The 7,658-nt window shown below is 41.0% G+C and overlaps 1 long non-coding RNA gene across 1 annotated transcript in view; it reads left to right on the top strand.

The window, feature by feature from the left end:
* Positions 1 to 1,760, top strand: part of LOC115031541 — a 39,569-nt gene extending 37,809 nt beyond the window's left edge. The window contains exons 2-3 of the long non-coding RNA XR_003837199.1: positions 860 to 1,143; positions 1,733 to 1,760. This is a non-coding gene — a long non-coding RNA (uncharacterized LOC115031541). The remainder of the gene's footprint in view (positions 1 to 859; positions 1,144 to 1,732) is intronic.
* Positions 1,761 to 7,658: the final 5,898 nt, after the last annotated feature.

Below are 7,658 nucleotides of genomic sequence, written 5' to 3'. Positions count from 1 at the left end.
GAATTTAAGGCCCACCTCACTAGCTAGAACCCATATGTGGTACTGTTAACAAGGCCAAGAACCTGTGACTAGATATATCATAGCCCTCAGAAGAAAACCTATTACTGTTTTTTTACTAAATGTACATAGCTTTAAAAAGACTCTTCATAATTTATTGCTATATTCATAGATCAGCCCATCCTTTAACTCTCATCAGAGAACCCTATTCTTGCAGCAGAGGACGATTAACACAAAGGCCTATAATTGGCTAATGTACACAGAAAAAGGAACGTCAGAGTGCTCAACTTAAATGGGAGGTTTAGATCACAATACTTCCCTGAAGACTTAAGAATCTTCATGGAAGACATGGATGCAATAAGGCTCTAAGAGGCAGAGGTGGTAGAGGACATCAAAGAGAGAATGTTTTCTGGAAGCAGTGAGGCAGATGCACATATGAACTCACAGAGATTTTACAGCATACAAAAGATCTGGGTAAAACACATACAATCCTGGCATGAGGAGGAGATAGGCACATAGTCCCAACCTTAGCTGAGGAGCTATCAACATTTGGTGGCAAAAGGAGGGTCAGTTTTGTTTACTGATGCGATCTCCCTTTATAGACCATACTCCAAAGTAGACTCTAAAGAGTAGTTAGCCAACCTCCTGTAGCCATGCAGGACCCAGAGTGGAGGGATTAGGACACTAACCCACCCACAAAACTTTCAATCCCCAAATTTATCCTGTCTAAAAGCAATGCAGGGACAACAATAGAGCAGAAACTGAAGGAATGGCCAGTCAATAACTGGCCCAACTTGAGATCCAACCCATTCACAAGCACCAATTCTAACACTTTATTAATGATACTCTCTTATGTTTGTAGACAGGAGCCTATTATAAAGGCTAAAGGACTCTGAGAGGCATTACCCAGCAGCTGACTGAAACAGATGTAGATACCCACAACCAAACATTGGACAGAGAGGGATACAATATCCACAGGAAGACCAACAGAGTCAACTAACCTGGTCCTTTGGCAGATCTCAGAGAGTGACCCCCAACTGGAGAGCATTATACATGCGCTGGACCAAGGCTCCCGGCACCTAGGACTGCCTGGCTGGCTACAGTGGTAGAAGATTCACTGACCTTGCAGAGTCTTCATGTGCCAAGGTGTGGGGGGATACCCAGGGAGGACCTGACTCTCTCAGAGGAGAAGGGGAGGAGGGGTGGCAGGAGGGACTCTGTGAGGGGAGGACTGTGAGGGAGGACAGTGTTTGGGATGTAAATTAAAATGGGTAGGTGGCCCACAGAGATTGGTGTGCTTTAAAGGAGAAGATACAAAAATTTGAGTGAGTAGGGTGGTAGGGATGTATCTGGGAGGACTTAAGGAGGGAAGGTGAACCTCATCAAAATATATTGTATGAACTTCTTAAAGAATTTATAAAAAATATTTTAGAAATCACATCATTTCAAAATTGGTGGGCATACTGGCTGGCAATGCACCTTTTCTCCAAGCTCTTGGGAGAAAGAGGCTGTTGAATGCCCGAAGCATCTACATAAAAAAAGGTTCAGATTAGCCAGAATACATAATGAGACACTTTCAAAATGCAGAAAATAAATTCAGGAAATATGGGAAGAGAGAACCTGTAGAGACCATATCCAGAGGTTAGGCATGCCCCCTCCCCCCGGTTGAGGGATGGGGCCACCCACTCTTCTCAAAATTTTAACCCAGAATTGCTCCTGCCTAATGGAAATACAGGGACAAAGAGTGGAGCAGAGACTGAAGGAAAGGTCATCCAGAGACTGCCCCACCTTGGATTCATCCCATATGCAGTCACCAAACCCAGTCATTATTGCTGATGCCAAGAAGTGCTTGCTGACAGGAACCTGATATGGACGTTTCCTGAGAGACTCTGTCAGAGACTTACCGATACAGATGGGAATGCTTGCAGCTAACCATGGGACTGATCAAGGGGACCCCTATGGAGGAGTTAGGGGATGAATTGAAGGAGCTGAAGGGGTTTGCAACTCTATAGGAAAAAAACAACAACATCAACCAACCAGGCCCTCCCAGAGCTCCCAGGGACTAACCCACCAACCAAAGATTACACATGGAGGGACCCATGGCTTCAGCTGCATATGTAACAGAGGATGGCCTTGTCTGGAATTGAAGGGAGGTTAGGCCCTTGGTCCTGTGAAGGCTTGATGCTCCAGTGTAGGGGAATGCTACGGCAGTGCGGCGGGAGTGGGTGGGGGAGCACTTTCGTGGAGTCACAGGGAGGGGGTGGGATGGGGGTTTTTGGAGAGGAAACCGGGAAGAGTGATGACATTTGAAATGTAAATAAACAAAATAACCAATAAAAAATTAAAAAAAAATCAATATACCAGAGCAACACCAATACACTCTTGTGGAGAATAGGCCACATTAGCAAATAAACAGAATAACCCTAGGCTTACATCTTGAAATGAGAGGATGAAAGAAAGATAATAAAGATGCACAATGGAATTTATTCAACCATAAAAGCATGGAACCCTTTTATGTACAGTACGATGGATAGGGATGAAGAAACTATACAAAGAAAAATAATCCAGGTGCAGAGACAGATATCACATTTATCTCTCACATGTGGAAATTAGAAAACCCTATTTTAGAAGAATAGTGATTAATAAGATAATAAATGTCAAAGACGAGAAAGTGTTAAGTAAGATATGACAATGGTAGTAACCAAGTCCATTTAGACAGAAAAAATAAGTTCTAGGGAATCTGCATGGTGGAGTGATGACACTCTGCAGTCATATCTTATGTATATACAGACAAGAAGAGAGGAGATCATACCTAGAGAAGACAGAGATGATTAAATCACAGAAACATTAACATTTACTTAGAATATGCATAAACATATTGAAATATCAACCCATGTCCCATCAACACATATAGTGATGCTCTGTTACAAATAGCAACATTGATCAACACCACTCATGGTAGCTTTATTCATATACCAATTCATAAAAATATATCACAGAAAAACCAAATATAAGCAGACAATGTGGATAGTGGCCAAAGTTTAAGATGAGAAAATAACTGTTTATAATGAACTTATATGATTGTGTGTGGAGGGAACTGCACTTCAAGACCTGACCTGCATCAGGAAATGCACACGGTGCTGCCTCTTAATTATTGTGACCTGACCAAGAAACTGTAGAGGACTTCTGGGCTCATGAAACTGTCCTGCATCTTCACTGAACTGGGCTACATGGAAGGAAGTCGTCTGTGAAGCACACCAAAGGGTCCAAAAAGAATTCAAACAACTTCCTCAACAATACCTTTAAAAGTGTAAAAAACATAATTTTCACTTTTTAATTTTAATTTAATCAAAGCCTTGGCTTCGAAATGGTTTAAGTGTGTTCGAGCAAATGGAATTTGTATTAAGTGTAATAGGAGACAGGTGTCTTAAGGTGAAGAGATGAGACCCCAGGGTAAAAGGGGAGAGAGTGTGGCCTCTCTGGAGTAGGCTTGTTCCAGGAGAGGTTGGATGGAGACACGTCTTTTGAACAGTGGAACACAATGCCTTTGCCACAGTAGTAATCCAATGGCAACCTGCACACGTGTGTGCTCACTTTACAACTTCAAGAGATGTCATGTGAGTGCGTGCACAGCACCAGACAGGTCTGAAATGAACACAAAAAAACCACCAATGATTCCATAGCAGGTGTGCCAAAATTTCTGATTGTATTTGTGTCAAGCACATTGAAAAATACCATGTTCCAGTCCCCTGAGAACACTTAGAAGGAAGAATGGAACAATTGCAATCAATGTCTGAAGCCTGATAAACATGCAAAGGATTAAAGGCTTGTTCATGGCCTTGACATTGACAGTGAGGTGATAACCTCTAAGAGCCTGTAGTGACTTGATGTGTATATACTGATGAATAAGTAGCACTTGTTCAAGGAGACAGAGACACCATTAGGGCTCTTGTCCATGAACTCAAAGCTTCTAAAACTAGAACAAAGAGTGAAATTAAACAGGTGCCCAATTATGGGATTCCTAAGTGCATATTGAGGCTGGCTAGCAAACTAGAAGCGGGGGTGGGGGGACGTCTTTTTCTTTTTTTTCTTGACATTTTCTTTCTTTCTTTCTTTCTTTCTTTCTTTCTTTCTTTCTTTCTTTCTTTCTTTCTTTCTTTCTTTCTTTCTTCCTTCCTTCCTTCCTTCCNTTTCTTTCTTTCTTTCTTTCTTTCTTTCTTTCTTTCTTTCTTCCTTCCTTCCTTCCTTCCTTCCTTCCTTCCTTCCTTCCTTCCTTCCTTTCTTTCTTCCTTTCTTTCTTTCTTTTTGTTTTTGGCCATCACTGATGGCCAAAAGCTGAATTAGACACTGGATTTTCAGTTTCAGCTCCCCATAGACTTTTTTTTTGTCATTTCCACAGGAACAGTGCTAACATCACCTTGAGTACCCCACTAAGTGGTTCTAGGTGCTGCTTTTTATTTGAATTAAACCAGGCTTTCCCTGCGGAGTATCACAGAGGAGCCATGGAACTTGTACTATCATAGAAAATAAACTACAGAGAGAAGATGTTGGTGGGAGATCGTTTTGGTGGACAATGACTGCCATTTTGCCTGGACTGGCCACCTTTGGCATGCTGTATACTGGAGCATCCAACCACCAAATACACAGTATTTCTGTGTATGCAAATTTGCATGCACAACAGGGAAGAGAATGACATTTCTGTAAAACTATGAATCAATAATTAGTCGTTTTGTATACAATATGTCTAGCAGAAAATATTATCTCAGTCAGATGTGATTTTGTTACAAAGAGGGAAAAATAAATTAGTAAGTTTCATAAATGCTCAACCATACACACTGTGAAGCAGAGAGATGAGCTGGGCCTACCCTAGCTCTCTTTCAATAATTCCATCCTGGTCTTTTAGGAACTTAGCTTTGATTGTTTGTGTGTCCATTTGTGCATAAGAGGACATGGGAGACCTAGTATCTAGGTGGGGAGTTTATGTGGAGCAAATTCACAACAGCCTCTCATAGTTACCTGTAAGCCAGATCTCAGCAAGGCTGACCTGAAAACCTTCAGAGGCTGAGATTCAGCAAGAAGCAAAGTTGTTGAGGCTCCTTACCAGGGTCATGAACTAGAGTGTCTGCAGATACTGTGGTTAGGACTAAAAAAGGCAGAGAAAGTATCTACATCTCCAGACCTCTTATCACAGCTCCCCTGTTTGTTTGGTCATTTTTCTTGTCAACTTAATATTAGACAGCTAGGTGACTCCCAGTCATACCAGTCCTGTCCTGCAGCAGACAGGACAAGGTTAATACCATAAGGGCTTTGCTGGTGTTTTTAACTCCAAGAAGCTGCAGGTCATTTTCTGAACAGTGGTCTCTGGGCAACAAGATAAAGAAATCTCTGTGGCATTTCTCACCATTCTCTGTGGATACCGCAGACCAACAAGACAACATTCACGTCCTATCTATTTATCTATATTTATCTTAGATTCATTTGAATCTGTTGGCTGCATCTAAAAATTAGTGTGAGCACTGTGGGTGATGAATGGATAGATCCAGATATGAACATAGACAAAAACAAAAGGTACGACGTAGCCCTCTGATGGTGATTAGATGCTAGAAATTCTGCTGTTTATACAATGGAGCAGGATAACAAATCTTTCTATCATATTCTGTTTTCTGACCTCTGACCCAGCACCCTTCATCAAACTCAGGACTCATTGAGAAGATAAGTTGTTGTCCTTTAATGGTGACATGCAAACACTAGGACTAATGTCACTTTTATAGTGAGCCTTTTGTTTTGGGGCTCCACTACTAGCCAATAGAGACACATAATGGAACTCAGGATTTAACTCACCTCTTTCTGTCACAGTGAATTCAGGTGACAGATGACTCCAACAAAGGTGCACACTAGGCTGAGCACAGACTATTTTTCTGCAAACAGCAGGTCTTGACCCTGTGAAGCTCTGTCTTCCTTTAGATAGAGGCCACTGACCTTCAGGAATACATGTCATTTCTGAGACCAGTGGTAGGTGCTTATCTTGTGCCTCATGGGATAGAAACTCAAGGAGAAAACTCTTAGGATCAATTAACAGAAACTTATGACTTAATGATCCAAGCTCCCTTCAGACTTGTGTGGAGGACAATGGTCAGGGGAGTCACATACTGTGGGTACTACCTGTGTATGAACTGTTCCCACTCTACAGCCTTGTTGTCACCAACCCTGTGCATGCCCTGGTGTTACCATGTCCTGTATGGGAGTTCTCACCATGATACTAATTGTCTACTCTGTATTCTGCTGAGATTGCTTCCTCTGAATCAGACATGCACACAATGGGTCTATTCTAAGTATCTTGTACTCCTTTCCCTACACTCAAGACATTCTGTATATTGTTATGAATTGATGTTCCCTCAGCACTTCCATTCTGTTTGCTACAATTTCAAACATTTAAATATTTATTCAGCCCTGAGACTCTCTATACTAGTAGCATTATACAGATAGAAGAATTCATACTTAGAATATATATAAAATTATGTAAACATATATGCATGCAATAACAACTGGAATAAAAGAGCATCCATGAATTTGGAGAAGACTGACAGAGGGTTACATAGAAGTGTTTCAAGGAGAAAGGCAAGTCACAAAGGATATAGAGAAAGGATAATCTTACCAGAGAACTCCTAAACCTGATAAACAGCTTCACTGAACTAGCTGGATATAAAATTAACTCAAACAAATCAGTGGCCTTTCTCTAAACAAAGCATAAATAGGATGAGAAAGAAATTAGAGAAACAACACCCTTCACAATTGTCACAAAAAATATCAAATACCTTAGTGTGACTCTAACTAAGGAAGTGAAAGATGTTTGATAAGAACTTCAACTCTCTGAAGAAAAAAATTGAAGAAGATCTCAGAAGATGGAATGATCTCCCATGCTCATGGATTGGCAGGATTAATATAGTAAAAATGGCTATCTTGCCGAAAGCAATCTACAGATTCAATGCAATCCCCATCAAAATCCCAACTCAATTCTTCACNGAGTTAGAAAGGGCAATTTGCAAATTCATCTGGAATAACAAAGAACCGAGGATAGCAAAAACTATTCTCAACAATAAAAGAACCTCACCACACCTGACCTCAAGCTGTACTACAGAGCAATTGTGATAAAAACTGCATGGTACTAGTACAGTGACAGACAGGTAGATCAATGGAATAGAATTGAAGACCCAGAAATGAACCCACACACATATGGTCATTTGATCTTTGACAAGGAGCTAAAACCATCCAGTGGAAAAAAGATAGCAATTTCAACAAATGGTGCTGGGTCAACTGGTGGTTATCAGGTAGAAGAATGTGAATTGATCCATTCTTATCTCCTTGTACAAAGCTCAAGTCTAAGTGGATCAAGGAACTGCACATAAAACCAGAGACAATGAATCTTATAGAGGAGAAAGTGAGGAAGAGCCTGGAAGATATGGGCACAGGGGAATTTTTTTTTTTTTAACAGAAGAGCAATGGCTTGTGCTGTAAGATCAAGAATCGACAAATGTGTCCTTATTAGAAGTTGGAACATCTTCTGGGTATATGCCCAGGAGAGGTATTGCGGCATCCTCCGGTAGTACTATGTCCAATTTTCTAAGGAACAGCCAGACTGATTTCCAGAGTGGTTGTACAAG

Source organism: Mus caroli, chromosome 7 (genome assembly GCF_900094665.2).
Source record: "Mus caroli chromosome 7, CAROLI_EIJ_v1.1, whole genome shotgun sequence".
Taxonomy (NCBI): Eukaryota; Metazoa; Chordata; class Mammalia; order Rodentia; family Muridae; genus Mus; species Mus caroli.
This window is presented reverse-complemented; position numbering and strand designations above follow the sequence as displayed.